This window comes from Malurus melanocephalus, unplaced genomic scaffold (assembly GCF_030028575.1).
Source record: "Malurus melanocephalus ecotype Western Australia unplaced genomic scaffold, MMel_1.1 scaffold_394, whole genome shotgun sequence".
NCBI classification, from domain to species: Eukaryota; Metazoa; Chordata; class Aves; order Passeriformes; family Maluridae; genus Malurus; species Malurus melanocephalus.
Genome location: NW_026623626.1, coordinates 577,024 through 592,727, shown reverse-complemented (window position 1 = coordinate 592,727; position 15,704 = coordinate 577,024).

Below are 15,704 nucleotides of genomic sequence, written 5' to 3'. Positions count from 1 at the left end.
AAAATCACTGARTAGCAGAGAAATGGGTGATTGGAATGAAGGCACTGAAGATAATTGGAAAGTGAGCMAAATTGTTTGGGGGGATGAGGGGGAGGAGTAAGGACTGAAACACTGCTTTTGTCTGTGGTTATATTAAGGCTTGTATAATGATGAATTTTGACAGGATGCAGTTTTATATGTCAACACAGAACAGCTTTGTTCAGCCCCCTGTCCTTCAGCAGCAAAATTTTATTCATCCTACATTACCAGAGAGTCCAGATGCTTCTCATGTCTCCAGACTTCAAATGAAAGCATTTGACTTGCTGACTGTGGAAAGTCTTTCTTTTGTGAAATACAGAAAAGCATTTTGCATGGGGGTGGGGTTTTTAATGTTTAGGGGTCTTGTTTCTTTTCAATCTAAACTTTTGAGAATTTTCACTTGGAAAAAACAAAATCTCCAGCTTTATGTTGATATTTTTGTYTTGATTCGGAACCAAAGTACGTTTTGGAACTTCTCATGGCTGTACATTTGAGGCTTTTTTTTTTTGCGTGCTGTCCAGCTTGTGGCATCTCTTTACTGGCAGCCCAAAGTTGTGATGTCAGGAAATCACATTTTGATAATATGGACATAAAATGGTATGCTTCACTTAAGGATTTTCTTGGTCCAGTTGCAACTCCCTCAACTGCCATCAATCTGCAGCAATCAACTGTGTTTTTCACTGCTATCACCTCTTACTTGAAAAGAGCAAACTGTTCTTTTTGTAAAGCAAAGTGCAACCTGACATTCCAGGTTTATATGACTGACAAATTCATATTGATATGCTAATCAATGTATGTTGTCACCTTTGTGCYGAGATCTTTCCTGTAAAAAATGTCACTTCATCCCACAGGCTTTGTTTTTTTTTGCAAGATGCTTTGCTAATGCAATTAATCATCTAATCCAGGAAATCATCTCCCAGCATAGAAATCTGACATCATCTTTTCTGCTGTATATACTCTGCATCTTTTGTCTGTGGTGGAATCCTAGACTCAGATACATCGATGATGTATTTTTTCATTATTTTATAGTAAATTGTTACTCAGCTCCAAGTCCCATGCAAAGGTGCTACTATATCCATACATACATACATACATACATACATTTTTTAAAGCTTTTCTATCTTTACCATTGACTTCACTGAGCAACTGATCCAGTGGAAATCTCTTCCTCAGTCCTTTGATTTGAAGTTTTGAAAAACACATGTATCCAAAAGCTCTAATTCAAAGGTCTGTATATAGTATTTCCTTGTTAGCGCAGAATGTGTGAGTCTAGATTTAAAGATTAAAAACCTTAAATTTTTAAAAGAAAGGAACCAGAGTGAAGTGAATTACTCCCCTGAATTTCTGCTGCAATGAAAATGTTATTCAACAGCTACTGAGGATTTCAAATAGAGTGGTGCTACTGCTGATTTTTTTTTAATGCAATAAAAGAGGCCTCAGTAGTTCCAGGAAAGTACAGGATGACTCTGTATAGATGGGCTTCTGGGTGAGGACCTGGTCACCAGGTCTTTTCCAGTACAAAGATGGATAAAGCTGAACCCTCTACATGAACTACAGTCAGCTGTAGCCTTCTATGTCAGACATATAAAGAACTGAAGAAGTGTATTAAGGTCTTTCCCCCAGTGTGCCATTCGACTTTTTCCTCAGTGGCGTCTTGGGAACTTACTGAGATCAGACTTAGGGTACCATTCTTAATAATCATGATGATATCTAGCAAAAGTGGYTTTATTTATACTTTTGGTAGATCCAGAAGTAAATAATATCATGCCCCAAAAAGGTATTCTTTACTTTGTGGCCTGATAATTTCTTTGGACTCTCCCTAATACTGTTTATAAAACTCAAGGAATAGCCATTGTCTATTTTCTCCAAACCTGTTAAGATGTATTAGATGTGTTTCTCTTGTAAGCAGAGGATTTATAATACTTTTTAACCTTCCCAAGTGTAAACTACACCATAAGTCTAATTTCTATTAAATATTACTGTGTTTCTCTGCAAATCTTGTAGTTACCTGTATCTTTTTTTCTGAATACTTATAGTTGCATTATATATTAACAGAGCAGTATAATTGTGTTTTGTTCTTTATATCCTTTCTAGTAGTTAATGTGAATAGTTGATATATGAATTAACATGAATAGTTAATTTTTTATTGCTTTAAGCCAATGCTTTATAAGAGTCAAGCAGCCATTTAAAGCCTTACATRGTGGGCCCGTAGCTGCATGGAAAAGTGCTTTATTCCATGAAAGTTATTACTGACTCTTTTGGTAGTAAAGGCTGTTTCTATAAATGCAATGTTGTTATTTACGGGACTTAAAATTACTTTCAGTAAAATAATTTTTTAAAAATCTTGCAGAAGGCAATTTGAAGAACTGCAAACATGCCCTGAGAAATYCTGTGTTCAGTTCTGAGCCCATGACTACAAGAAGGGCATTGTGGTACTGAAGTATGCCCAGAGAAAGGCAGTGGAGCTGGGAAGGGTCTGGAGCACAGGTTTTATGATGAGTAACTGAGGGAGCTGGGAATGTTTAGCCTGGAGAAAAGGAGGCTCAGGCAGAGGGAACCTCATCAGTGGAAAACTGCCTGAAAGAGGTTATAGATAGATGGGGGTCATTCTCCCCTCCCTAGTAACAAGAGATTTGACAAGAAGACATGGCCTCAACTTGAACGAGAGGAGATTTAGGTTTGATATTAAGAAACATTTCTTCAAGCATTGGAACAGGCTGCCCAGGGAAGTGGTGGAATCACGAACTCTGGAGGTATTTGCAAGACCAGTAGATGTGGCACTTGGGGACATGGCTTAGTGGTAACTTGGTGATGCTGGGCTAATGGTTGGACTTCATGATATTAGAGGTATTTGCCAACTTTATGATTCTGTTATATTCAGGCTGGYTGATTAAATTAATCTTCTAATCGGTCTTGTATCTGAAAAACAGTCTATGCCAGAAACACCTTGACTGCATAACTGTTATTTTCTTGGAATAAGAATCTAAGAATTACACATGAAAAAACTGAAGACAGCCTAAATGACAAGGGAAAAACTAGCATTTGCTTCAGAATGGCAGGAGGCTGTTTACATTTATGTCTGTCATACCTAGTTCTTAAAGGTCAATACAGTTCTTTTTAAGAAAGCAATAAATTAAGTAATACAGCAGTAAGACATCAAACACTGAAAATATATATACTGTCATGGAGAAAAATGCTGGCATTTTACAAGAGATGTTGGGGGAGTCAATGGAAAACACTGAAGAGGGGAAATTATGTACTTTCAAATATTAATAAGAGTTAGTGATATTTTCAGGAGAGTGACAATATTTGCAATTCAGGAAGGCATTTATTTCAGGCATTTGGGTCTGAATTTTGATTTAGAGCAACTCTGAAGTAGAGTTGTGAGCTTTTTGTCAGCCTAGCTAGTCCAGAAGCTAACAAAACTGTGTAAGGAACTGCCCAGGAGCTCTTGTTTGTAAATGAGCCTGGAGTTAACAAAATCAGTAGCAGTTATTCAGATAATCTCAAAAACATCTAAATTGAGGTACAGKGTCTCCTTGGAAGAGAGGACTGCATTTTTGGTGATGAAATGTTCTGGGTTTTTTAGTCTGGTTTTTTACCCCTTGGGAAAATACACCCCAGTCCTTCCTTTTGAAGCTTCTGATATGGACACTTGTGAATAAATTGTGCAGTCTGGGAGGGTTGCCCATTGCTCTTACAGTGACTTCTGTGTGGCACTTCCAGCTTCTTTCAGACACCTGTAAGATTGGTACTAATTAGAGAGAAGGAGGAGAGCTGAGAAAAAAAATGTAAAGGCGCTGGGCTTGAGGAAGAAATAGCTGATGGATATATAGAAGCACAAAGGACAGAGCTCACTGTGTAGCTGCTGTCTGCTAAAGCAAGCTTCTGGAAAAGTAGCAGAATTCATTTCAAAGGACCTTCCACCACCAAGCTCTTATTAACAATAGTCAAAGTTTTATTAAATGTTATTCAAGCTACTTATTCCCTTTTGTAAAAGCTGGGCAATATTTTTTTTTTTTCTCTAAATACGAATATTTGGAAAATAATTAGCTGCCTGAGAACAGTGAGAAACACAGAGCAGAAAGATCTTGTTTTGTTGTTAATAAGGTTTACCATGGTGTCTAATTGGCTGTSCTTGGAGATGTACAGGCCATGGAGGACAGCAACAGCATTCAGAATGAAGAATGTCCACCTTTTACAAAGTCACCCATTGCTTGTCCTTTGATGCTGTTTAAATGCAAAGACCCTGGTTTTTAGATTTTTTTTTAAAGGGGTAAGACAGACTGTCTTTTAAATGGTTCACTTCTGCAGCTGAAGTAGAAAAATAAACCTGTAAACACTAATTCATAGTAATTATCTGAATTATTTTCCAGCAGAGATTTATGTTGGAAGGAGGTGAAAGTCAAAGCATGAGAAAAGGTTAAAGAAAATAACCTCTAGATTGTGTTCTTCAGGCATTTATCTAATAATCACTTCCTCTGGATGCTTGTTTTATAAAGTAARTGACTAATATTTATAAAGCTTTTTGGAAAATACGAATATAAACAGTGTGCAAGTGCTCACTGTTATTATTACACATGAATCATTGAAATAACAACAGCAATGACTTGTCTCAAGCATGGACCCAATCCATCTCACACTAGGTTTRATAGCATGCATTTCCTGTAGGCTAATGAGGAGGCCCAAGTAGTTGACTTTTTCATGTCATTTAGGGAAGAAAAACCAATATTTTCCCCAACATTTTCATTATATAGAGAGACTCTAATAGAAGTCTTGCGACCTTTTTCTTTATGTGTAATAGCGGTTCCTGTAAGTGTTAATTGGTTAAGTGGTACAAAYAATATTGTTGTCTTGGAAAAACAGCTGAACTCCCAGTCCTTCTAGTACAGAGAAATAGCTTGGCAGTTAAAATATCTGCGCAAAGGATAATGAATTTACCTTTGTAAATTCAGTTCACATTGTTGTTTCAGAGGAATGAAATAGTAGTTTTGACAGCCACTGCTTTTTTGACAGAGACTGAATAAAAATCCCTGCAATTTGGGGCTTTTGGTTACAATTTCTTACCTTTCTCTGTTTTCAGTTCTTCTTAAAGGGTAGCACATGGAGGCTATATCACCCCATTTCTTAGCTGCTCCTGTTTGGAGAAATCCTCACTACTATGGAAACTTAGTCTAACAGAGCTTTGTTTTTTGTCTCTTCTGCCAGATGTTACAATAGTTCAGAGCAGAATATAATACAGAACCACAGAAGCATCATGGCTTAAGAAAATTTAATACATGCTGCAAGTGAGTGACAGAAAATGGATCATTGAAGAAATATTTAAGGAAACTTAGACATTAAACAAAGAGAAAAATACTAAGTTCTTAAATAATCCATTTTATTYACACTGCTTGGAGTAGATATTGATAATGTAAACCCAGTTGGGCATTACTTGTATAAGTTGGTTTTTTAGGTTTTGGGGTTTTTTTTTTTAGCATTTCCTCAGTTTCTTCTCCAGTCTTTTCATTTGACTTTGTTCCTTGACTTCCAGATTTCAGTGAGTATAATTCTGGCAAGTTTTGGTCCTTTTCACTGCACCCCATTTCATAGCAATCCATTTGGTTGTATTAACTTAATTTTAAAATTTTCTTCTTTTTTTCAATTGCATTTTATTCTATTATATCTCCTTTCCAGAGTGTTTGTTAAACTTTCTTGTCTGATTTCAAGATTTTATTTTCTTTCATGAAAGGAAATCAAATCTTGCAGTTTCAATGAGGATCAATAGACAAGGTTTGATTMATTTCCCTGCACTTCATGTCATCCCATTCCTTTATTGTTTTCAATTTGGTGCAGAATTTTATCTATTTTTTTTCTTTTAGCATTTAATTTCATCAGTTTTGACTCTTATCTCTTTGTTTAACCTTGTTCCCTGATTTCAGGATTTCAATGAATGYCATTTTGGCAAGTTTTGGTCCTTTCAACTGCACCCCATTTCATCGCAATCCATTAGGTTGTATCCGTCCAATTTCTGGATTTTTTTTTTTTTTCAATTGCATTATATTTTATCATATCTCCTTTCCAGAGTGTTTGTTACTTTGTTGTTACTTTCTTCTCTGATATCAAGATTTCATTTCCTTTCATGGAAGGAAATTCTCCACAGACACAACTAAGGTCGATCCCTAACCCCTCAGCCTACAATGGTGTCATTAGGGGTGGGGTTGAGGGTGTGGTAAGGGGCGAGGCTGGGGGCAGTGTGAGAAGCGGGAGGTGCCATGGGGGATGGCGTGAGGGGAGGAGGGCATTCTGAGGGGACAGAGTGACAGCGTGTGGGGGGTGGTGCCATTAACCCTTTGATCCCTGACTGCTGATCTCTGAGTATTGACCCACTGACCATTGAACCTTTTACCTTTTTCCCAATGACCTTTCACATTTGACTTTTCCCAATGGCCTTTGACCTTTCCCAATGCCCTTTGACCTTTCCCAATAACTTTTGACCTTTTGCACCAGGACCTTTCACCTTTACCAATGTCTTTTGAACTTTTGCACCRTGAGCTTTGAACTTTTCCAAAGACCTTTGACCTCTCCCAGTGACCTTTGACCTTTCCCCAGTGACCTTTGTCATTTCCCAATGACCTTTTGGCCTTTTCCAGTGACCTTTGACTCTTCCCAGTGACCATTGACCCCCTTCCAATGACCTTTGACTTTTCCCAGTGACATTTGACCCTTTCCCAGTGACATTTGACCTTTTCCCAATGACCTTTGACCTTTCCTAGTGACCTTTTACCTTTTGCATAATGACTTTTTACCTCTCCCAGTGACCTTTGACCTTTCCCAATGATCTTTTACCATTCCTAGTATCTTCTGACCTTTTGCCAATGACCTTTGACTTCTCCCAATGACTTTTAACCTTTCACCTTTCCCCAATGACCTTTGACCTTTGATTTGCCTCAGATGACCTTTGAGCTTTCACAATGACTTTTGGCATTTCCTAATGACTTTTGACCTCTCCCAATGACATTTGACCTTTCCCAATGATATTTGGCCTTTCCTGGTGACCTTTGACCTTTCCCAGTGACCTTTTACCTTTTTCCCAATGATTTTTTATCTTTCCCAATGACTTTTGTACTTTCTCAATGTCTTTAGACCCTTTGCACCATGATCTTTGACCTTTTGCTAATGACCTTTGATCTGTTCCAGTGACTTTTGAACTTTTCTCCCTGATATTTGGCTTTTTCCTATGACCTTTGACCTTGCCTTAATAACCTTTGACCTTTTTACCATTTCCCATTACCTTTTACTTTTTTCCCCATAACTTTTGACTGTTTTTTCCTATCACCTTTGACCTTTCATCCTAATTACCTTTGACCTTTCCCATTTGACCTTTTGTCAGTGACCTTTTACCTTTTTCCCCATGACATTTGGCCTTTTTTCTATGACCATTGACCATTCCCCAATGCCCTTTGTCTTTTTATCCCATACCTTTGACCTTTTCCCCATGACCTTCAACTTTTGACCTTTTTGCATGACCTTTGATCTTTCCCCAATGACCTTTRAMCTTTTATCCATGACCTTTGATTTTTATCCATGACACCATGAGCTTTGACATTTTTGATCCTGGGACCCTTTGATCTAAGACACTTGACCACATGACCTTTGACCTCTGATCCTCAGAACACCTGACCCCATGACCTTTGACCCCTGGCTCCTTGCCCCTTGACCACTGGCCCCATGACCTTTGACCCTGCCCTTACCCTGGACCCCGACCCCTGATCCAGGTTTGGACCCTGGACCCTAATSTGGGCCCCAGTGACTCTGCCCTGTGCCCCCAACTACTGCTGTTGCCTGTAACCCCTAACACCAGCTGGGTGCCCCTCAGTCCCCAACCCCTATCTGTCACTCCTGTGAATGTCATCCCTTCCTTTTTGGTGTGGGTCTTGTCCTCCTGTGAAGCTTCTGCTGCTGTGCTGGTGCTGGGCTTGCTGTGTTGTGCTGCTTTGAGGCTTCTAGGATTGTCCTGGTGCTGGGGTTAGTGTCTGCAGCTGCTGGCACACTTCTACTGTTGTCCCAGCATTASGGTTGCTGCCTCGTGCTCCCTTGTCCATTTTCGTCGGGGGGAAAAATGATTTTGTTAGAGGTGCTGTTTAGGATCAGACTGGGGGGGGAGGGTTAGGGGTGGTGCACCTGTACCCTAATTTGTGCCTTAACCTGTAGTCCATATCCTGTACTCCTAATCTCTACTGTGTGTTCTCCGTCATGTTCAAGGTGCTGTTTAGGGTGAGGTTMGGGGTGGGCTGAGGGCAGGTGCACTACACACACTTTCTTCACCATACACACAACACCCACCCTCACTCTCATCTCCACCACTCTGGTACTCCCTGGCCACCATGGGCCATCGGTGCCATTTCAAGGAGGAGTAATTTGGCACGGTTTGGTCCRTTTCCCTGCACCTCATTTCATCCAATCCATTTCATTTTAGTCACTTTGTTTCACAGTTTTTAGCACCCCACATTCAGTGTTTGATAACAAAACTGTTTCAAAGAAGGCCTTTTTAAGGTGTTGCTTTCTGGCTGCACTGGCACCTCCTGTGCTTGTTCTACTAAAGTCTAACAGAGCGCCTCTCTGACTTTACCAGTTTGTTACGTGCACCAACTTTGTATTGAGGCTTGCTATGTCATTTCCTTCTATTTTCTTAGCAGGCATTATTTTTTTCTTTACAGGAGTGCCAGCAATCAGGTATCTCTTAGTTCCAGCATTTTTAACATTACATCAGCAGGTAGGTTTAGTGGCATTAATTAAGCCCTATGTCTAAAYCACGCAAAATGGTTGTGACTCAGAATTGTGCTTCAAGAGCAGGAGGTGTCTTTTGCCTTCATGGCATTATGGTGTGAAAGTACTGAGAATACTCAGCTGCCTGTTTCACTCAAATGCAACAGTATCAATGAGCACCCAGAGCCCTTCTGTGGARCTTGTGGGACTGAACAGGAGATTGGAGCATGTGGCACAGAGCGCTATGGGCTGGGTGAAGAATCTGTGTACACACGGTGACATCTGCATTGCTTGGCTGAAGTTACTCATCTGACACATGGTTTTAACATGYACCATGTTGAAATCTGTGAGTCAGAGGCTGAATTCATGCTTGACTTTCTGTGGTGAGTCCAAGTCTTAGCCTATCTATAATTGTAACCTCATTTTCTTAATATGTCTTGACACCACTTTTGAAGCCATTTTTCTTTCTTTTTTTTTTCTGTTTTTTTTTTCTTTTATAGTTTGAAAGAGTTGACTTCCCTTTGCTCACCTTTCCTGTGCTCTTGTTGCCTGGAACAGCCTCATGTTAGAATACAATGAGACTGGACAGAGACTGGACAGAAACATCAGCTTTGAAAATGCAGATCTGAGCTGGCAGCAATGCTGTCAGAAAATTAATTTGAATGTAATTTTGTACATTTTATTTATCACTCCTCAGTCTTCTCACCACATCTCTGTACACAACACCAAAGGCATAAAACTCCAGTGATGAGATCCATACAGTACCTGAATCAATTTCTCTCTCTATTGTTTGTAATACCTGATTTTTGCTTCAGTTTGCTTTAAATGGAGATCATGGAAGAACACGTAAACACCTTAATTTCTCGACTATAAAAAGCTTGACACTGAATGTGTAGGACTTTACATTTTTGTAATTTAATCCACAGAAAATGTTAGGAAATGAAAGTAAAGCCTCTTTTTTTGAAGTGTTAATTTTTCAAAGGTATAATAATTTCTTATGGACTAAAAATATTGCAATTCACTGTAGATTTAAAGAATTCTTATAATTTTTTAGAATGCAATTTTTCAACTTTTCTGAAAAGGAGTACTTTTTCTGGAATAGAACCTATCCATTTATGTGTTCAGTCAAGATAACAGGACCGTAGACTTTTAGCAGTCATTGATTGCTGGGCAATGGTTTTGCACTCTTTCATTTTACAGATAAAACATTTCAGAATATACATTTGTAYTTAAAGAAAAGAGCTTGTATCTTGCATTTGAAGGTACACATTACAGACCAAATAACAGGATCRAATGGAAGCTGCATTTCTCTCTCCACAGATACATCATTAGGGAGGAATAGAAGGCAGTGCAGAAGAGCAATGAGTCAACCTATTGGATAGAAAAAATAATATTTAATGTTTCATTGCTAATGCAAATGAAGTCATGCTGAACTGCCAACTATTCACACACAGCTGTATAAGCTATTATTAAAATGTCCTGGTTTCAAGATAGAGTTGAAGAATGATTTATGAAGCTCTTTTTCTTCAAGGGGATGAAACTATGGTAGCTGCTCACCTTGTTTCTGCAATGCCATGGTTATAAGTTACTAAATAAATTGTTAGAATTGGCCTTTACTGCAGCGCCAGAGGTGATCAGTTGTGTTTGGCTTGTTGGCTGGGGATCTGTGCCAACACAACTTACACAACTGCTTGCAGAAATTTGTGTAAGACTTGTTTAGAGAAACAGAACTAACAACAAATACTGAGGTGTGATTTGGAAACTTTGAATGAAAGTGGAACCAACAATAAAATGCCTTTTTGTAGTATAAGAAATAAACCCAATTTAAATTAATTTACATCCCTGTCATTGTTGGCCAATGGAAACAAGACAGTGTGTTGCTCTTAACAGGTGAAGTGACAGGCTTTTCACAGCTTTCATTCCTTGAGCTGATTGGCTGAAAAGTTCCCAGTAAATAAAAACTTGAAAAAGGAACAGGGGAACTTGAAACACAACACAAGAGAGTTGTCAGTGCTGCTGAGGAGTTAAAGAATCAAAGCCTGGAGATAAATCAGAGGCACTGCTTTTTGCATCCTGCTTAACCCCCAGCACTGATCCGCACTCTACGCCGCAACCTTGTGAACAGCTATARGGATGGATAGAAGATGGTTGTGAAGGATAAGTGAAAAGAAAAATAGCTGCAATCAGTGATCTTCTGATTCCTGAGTGCCCTACTAAGCTCTTGAGAGTAGTGTTACTATACTGTCTAGCTGCTTTTCTGTTCAGTACCATTTTTCATGTAGTTCCTTTGGAATGAACTACAGCAGAATAACTGTTAATTTGCATCTAGCTCTTATTCTGGCAAGGATCAGGATGAGTTTTGCTGCTTTTTTCAGATGAAGCCATGATAAGTCCTTAGCTCTGCTTTGGAAATAAGAATTGATAATGACTTCTATGGAAAAGGGTGAGCAGTGTGAGAGCTGACAGGAAAGTAAATGGGCATCAGCTGAGCAACTTGGAGTTCAGGGAGAGGGACACGCGTATAAACAATCCCCATTAAGCAAGTATTTAAGGAGAATAGAGGGGCCTCAAATTTATTGATCATGTGGAGCTGGGAGSCCAATGTAGTACTGAAAACTTTGCTATTTGATTGCCCACTGACCGTGGGCTGTTACTTCTCTTTGGCACTTTCTTTCGTTTATGCTCGGTATCAAAGCTGGACTACCAAAAAAAATTAACACAATTCTTCTGTTCAAAGAGTTCCATCAGCACCACCTCTTGATGTGTTTTGGTTTTCTTTCAAAGGAGAGCATRGAGGCTCTATCGTAACAGTTCCTAGAACAGACTATGATGTGCACTATACTGCCATGCATGCTGCAGCCAAAATTCATTCTCTGCATGAACTAAGTGCTCATGTGCACCAGCTGGTTTTGTTTGATGGCTACACAATGCTTGCATTTTTATCTCTTGAAGGAAAAAACTAAGTGAAATTGAAATATAATTTATTAACTGAATCCTTTCCTATTCTACAGATATTTCTGCAAATATTGCACCAGAAGTGTCTCCTTTTGGTGATGAGATCTTTCTCTTCAGTTAACTTTATAATATCTTTTTACTCTATTTATGATGCTTACTTATGGCTTTTATTCTTAAAAGATACTGAATGTAGATATTCTGTGAATGGGAAGGTTTTTATTTTCCATTCAGAGGGTATCTGAATTAATTTTATCCCTTCTCACCTTTTGGGTGCTGTGAAAGTTTAATTGGTCTCTGAATTAATGTCTCTGCATCTCTGTTTTCTTTATTCCTTTCTGAAGGGTCAAAGGCAATAGATGGTGAGCTTTTAAAGTGAATGTGCCTGGTAATTTCTGCAATGCTTTGATATTGAATTTACTAGTTTTAGAAGTAGTTTCATTAACAAAAGGTGCTGCATTTGTAGTGCTCTTAATAGTCGTTAAGATAAGGTGGTTATTTCATCTGCTTCTCCTGTTGAGAAGACTAGGAAACTCCTACTGTAACTCATCCCAAATTACTGCCATTGTGATTTTGAATGTTTCTTGTGCATTTCCATGCAAGGGTCAACAAAAGCAGCTACGTGATACAAATATCATTTACATCAAATGCAAACGTAATTTGTGGTTAAAAATACAAATAAGCCTATAAAGTTGTTAATAAGAGCAGGGAATGCATAAGAGTAATTCTAAGAGTGTTAAGTAGGGAGYATGTGGAATTGTGTCTCTGTAGGAATGATACAGCTACTTCATAACATCAGAAAAATAACCTTTTCTACTTGGACCTACAACCCAAAATGTTATCCTGGGGGCTGGTGTATGATAAACAATTTTTCTTATTTCTAATTCTGTAACAGAATTWATGCTTTTCAGGCAGTCTCATTGCTGTTTATGCTGATTATGTACTGTCCAGCTGGCTAAGAGTCCTAATCTACACAGTGTGCAATTGCGTGAAATCCTGCATCTTGCTGGGAGCTGCCGTGAATGGAGCCTGTCTCCAGCTTCCTAAAAGTCTAGATCATCATGCTGCTCTGGACTTGAACTCTTTGGTTGAAACTGTGCCAGTGTCCGCTACAGGACTGAAGAAATAGCAAAACTAGATCAGGGTGGGCTTGTGGCCCAGAGATAAGAGCACTTGTTTGAATGATCTGTGTCAGACACCTCAGTGCTCATCTCTATTTCGTTCAATGCTCAATTTAATATGTATTACAGCAACAAGTGTTTCCTGGGATGGAAGAGATTGCAATGCAACAGGCTAGTGAATTAGCATGTGTTGGGGTCATGAAAGAGAATGGTCAGCCCTGGACATTTCAAATATTTATTTTGGTAGTTGGAGAATACACCTTTTGAAGTGTTTGTTCCCTAGGACTGGAACATGAGTGAGCAGGAAGGAAAATGTGATAAAGTTTGATAAAACACATGGTTACATATTTATTAGTGGGCAAAATTGAAGACTGGTGTCCTAGAAAGTGATGTGGATGTGCAGAAAACTATGTAAATTCATGAAAGATGCATGTTGTTTCTTCTGACACCTTGCAGTTTTTATGCCTTAAGTGTGTTCTCAACAAATTGCTGTGCATGATCACTGCCTTGGAGGCAAAAAGGATTTTAAAGAATTCATAAATTCTCATTAATATATGACTCTGCTCACCAGAGCAGAGTAATTGCCATGCTGCCTATATGTGAGAACTAGTTTGTTAAAATTGTCTTTCTTTCAAATCAAGAAAGTTAGCTTATGTTTTGTTTTATTCTGTGTAATCCCTACTGTAGACAGTAAATCTTTGTATGTGACCATTGAGAGGGGCAAGTCTTCACCACCCTTGACAAACCAGGAAAGGCTTGCAGCCTTTCTGACATTCAGTTTCTGACATTCCATGCATTTCCAGGTATTTAGGTTTGATAACAGATTTTTACTAAACAAAAAAAAATTTAAGAAATGAGTTTGTGCTAGAATAGGATGGAAAAAAAGAGCACCATTACTCAGTGTTCCTTTTTTCCTCCCCTGCTTCTGGCCTGGTCTGTAACAGCACCAGGGATTTTTCTTTCTTTTAGTAAGCATACAAATGAACACTTGCAAGTGTCAAGACTGAAACATTTCATAAACAGAATAATTCCTCTAAAGGTGTTGCTTGGAGAGTTCAAAACATATTTACATGGTTGCTCCTGAAGCAAACTAACACCACCAACATGAAAAAAGGTTCTTTACCAAAAAAAAAAAAAAAAAAAAAAAAAAAAAAAATAGCCTCCCCTGGAATTCATATAAATTACAGTTTCAATTCAATCATTAGTCCGTGACACTAACTACTTATTTGTGTCTTTAAGACTTCAAGAACCAAAACAATATTTGGATCTAAAACTCACCTGATATAAGGGGGGAAAATGAGAGTATCTGACAGGTGGCCCAGAGAGACTGTGAAAGAATGAAATTTTGATATTTATAGCTTCTTTGAGTATTCTCCCATACTTTCTGTCTTTAGCACTCTGTAGTTGCATGTGCTGCTATTCTGAGATTTAAAAACAAGAAATGTAGTTAGGATGATACGGCATTAATATGTGAAAAGGAACCACAGTTTAAAATTGGACCAAGAAAAGGATAACTGAATTAAGATGCTGACACTTACTATGTCTGAAGCAAATTACATTAAGTAAAAGATGCTTTGATGTTTTAGCTGGGAGGAAGCAGTGCTAATAGTTTTTACTTAAGTAATTAAGGCAATAGAAAATTCCTGCTGTGATCAGTATTTGTTAGATGTTAATATTTTYGTAAAAATCCATATTGCTGTTAAAATCTAATTGGTGGCACTTTTATAAATAGAGTCAAAAGCGTGTTCAAAGAGTGGCATTAACTGACGTTTCCTAATGAGCCATTTACAACATTTTTTTTGCATTCTAAGTATGCTTCAGCCTTTTGTTTTTCCATGTAATGCTCTGAAAAAAAGCCATTAATTTTTACTGGCACTGTTCATTTTTTTTACTTTTTTCTTCCTAATAACCAGTAGGCCAGATGGAAGAGTCGTGATTAACTGGTCTGTATTTTTTCAGAATATCTCAAACCACTGAGTTCTACCCAGGAATTCATTCAGGAAAAGGAGATGAGCTCCCTCCATGCAGAAAAGACCACCTGTTGTTGAAAAATACTCTGTTTCCCACTAATCACTCCAAATCCAACTATATCCTCTGGCAACCTACTACAAATATTTGTTCCCTTGACCCTTTCTATTGGTGCTCCCATTATCCAGGTATATCCTCTCAAAAGTCTATTCCTGTCTTCCAGTCAGGATTGCAGTTTGTAGGTTTCCATCTGTCCAATTGTATCTTCTGCTTTTATGGCTCACTTGCATGACATTGTTTCTAATATGAGAAATGAGCGCTTTCTTCTCAGATCTTGTATCATCAGGCTCAGTAATTGGATGYGGGCAGGAGTAACACCTGAAAAGTTTTGGGATAATATTTGGATACATTTGTTGTCAAATTCAGTCAAGTGTTTAAGGAGCATGTGGGACCTGTGACCCTGAGGAGCTATAACAAGTCACAAATGCTGCCGAATTTTGGGGCATTGTTCTGTATCATGACATGCTAGAGGTTTTTAGTAAATGACTTAGACAAAATTATATTGTTTCCAAAGCCATCTTCTGTGGAACACTTGAAAATTTCCCCCGTGAGTCCTGCAACTCTCAAAATCAATATGAAAGTTACTGTGAAAATAATGTAACATTGCTGGTGCAGACATAGAATCGTTTAGGTTGGAAAAGACCTCTAACATCATTGAATCCAACCATTTAACCAGAGCTTCCAGGTTCACCACKAAACTGTGTCCCTAAGCATCATATCTGCATGTCTCCTCTGTGTCCCTTCAGATTTTTCTCATCTTTTAAAGTTGTAGCCACTGAAAGAATATACAATTGGAGTTACAAGAGCAGTACTAGAAATCCTGCTTGGATTAATGAT